We start from the raw sequence: 2500 nt of genomic DNA, 5'->3' as shown, positions 1-2500 counted from the left end.
GAAGGTTGTTATTGTATTGTTATTAATCATAATACAAATGCCATGAGAACGCTAATAACGATTTTGCTATTACCGGATTAGTGGTAACAAAAGATTACAATTTTTAATTAGTCCAAAATATAAACATAAGAGGGAGCTTGTAATGTAAAAGTAAATACTTAATCAAGGTATAGATTTTAAGTAACTTTTTTTTCAAAAGGTTTTCACGTTATTAATAACGAGTTGTAGGATGCAGAATGTGAATGTAATTAATTCCCATTGTAAATACAATAGTACTTCTTTAGACCTTTTAAATATTACTCAGTTTGCTAGAATTATCTTGAAGACTTATTTGAATCTATCTGTCTGTCTACCTACCAACCTACTTATTTATCTATCTGAATCTGTCTGTCAGTCTGTTTCTTTATCTGTCCATCAGTCTGTGTCTGCCTGCTTATCTTCCTGTCTATTCATCTATTTATCTGTATGCCAGTCTATCTGTTTGTCCATATTTTTTTCTTCTTTAGGCTTAATGTTTACGATCCTTCTGTACTTTAAACTTTAATGATGATATAAAGGAATTAGAAGAATAAGTTAACAAAAGGAACAGAAGAAAAGACAGAAGAGTGATAAATTAATTTGTTTAAGCTTGTGAAATCAATTGCTCTAGGGTGATTTATCGTATCGCTTTTACTCATTCATCTAAAGGACTTTAGCATGTCCCAATAATTCTAGAAATGCCATTACGTAACCATGAATCCCAGAAGGTAGACATGTACTTGAAGTTTGCCCTCCGTTATTATGCTTTCAGTTATTATCTATCACAAAGCCTCAGACAGCTACGCTTGGACGCGGAAACATTAACTGTCAAGGCGAATAGCTGCATTAAGTAGGCTATCAAGGGTATACATATAAACATACTTAAATACTGCACCGACGCATGGGTAAATACCCCCCTAGGATCGATTCTCTCGCGCTTGCATATATGAATATACAAGTATGTCGAGAGGAAGAGAGAGAGACGGAGAAGAAGAGGGAGGGGGAGTGGGGGAGTGAGAGTAAAAGAGTAGGAAAGGACAATAGACAGATAAATATAATGAGAGAGAGAGAGAGAGACAGAGACAGAGACAGAGACAGAGACAGAGACAGAGAGACAGAGTGTGTCATATATATATATATATATATATATATATGTATGCATGTATGTATAAATAGAAGATGTGTGTGCGTGTGTATCTATATAGATATATATATATATATATATATATATATATATATATATATATATATTTATTTATATTTATATATGTATATATCTATCTATATATCTATACATACATATATATATATATATATATATATATATATATATATATAGAGAGAGAGAGAGAGAGAGAGAGAGGGAGAGAGATAGAGAGAAAGAGAAAGAGAAAGAGAGAGACGGAGAGACATAGAGACAAACAGATACAAAAACACGAAGACAGAAAGAGAAAGAAAGACAAACAGAGACAGAGACATTAAGAGCCAGAGAGAGAGAGAGAGATCCACAAACAACACACGAAGTCATTTCCATTTGCATGTTTATCAACGGACAGGAAATGTTCATCAGGGGGAATCTGGGGGATAAAAATGAACGCTCAAGTTCTTGGTCGGACGTCTTGCCAGTTACCTAAGGCACCGGGCCATACGTTGGGCGTGGAAGGAGGGGCAGGGGAGGGGATGAAGGAGGGGCAGGGGAGGCAGGGGAATTGATCGGGGAAGGGGTATTGGGCACGGAGGGGGTAGGGGTATGGTGAGAAGAGGGAGTTGAGGAGGGGTAGAGAGGGACTGGAAAGTGGGGGTTAGGGAGGGGGGCAGGGGATAGTGGATACGGATAGTGCAAGGGAGTGAGGGAGGAGATTGTGTGTGTGGGGGAGGGGGGGGGGGGCAGGTGAACTCCACGTGGAACTGGTTGCGAGTTGTTTGTCTTTGTTGTGGTGTTCCTTTGCTGAATTAATTTGTCTTGTCTTGGTTTTGACTTTCTGTTGCCATTATTATTATTGTTATTATTATTATTATTATTATTATTATTATTATTGCTATTATTGTTAGTAATGTTTTTGGTTAGTTTGCTATGAATTATAAACCTCATTAGTATCAGGAGTATCTTGATTTCCCAATGGAATTATTATCACCAGAGGTAGATCAAATACAGCTGTATTTGTATTTGAACTGTATTTAAAAACATTTGTATTTGTATTTTTTAATCCAGAAGAGAAAGTATTTTGTGTTTGTAAAGCATTTTTACACTCCTGACTTGAGCCCAGAATTAATGATCATAAAATACAATTTTGACGTGTAAACTTGTGTGATAAACATTTGTATATAATTTTCCATAATTTCAGGAGTATTTGCATTTGTATTTGTAGTTTTAATGAAAACGCAAAAAAAAAAGAATATTTATATTTGTAACTGACTTTAAAAAGTAGTATTTGATCCAACCCTAATTATCATCATTACCCATAACATCGGCATTATCATT

This window comes from Penaeus chinensis, chromosome 18, assembly GCF_019202785.1.
Source record: "Penaeus chinensis breed Huanghai No. 1 chromosome 18, ASM1920278v2, whole genome shotgun sequence".
Classification (NCBI taxonomy): Eukaryota; Metazoa; Arthropoda; class Malacostraca; order Decapoda; family Penaeidae; genus Penaeus; species Penaeus chinensis.
This window is presented reverse-complemented; position numbering follows the sequence as displayed.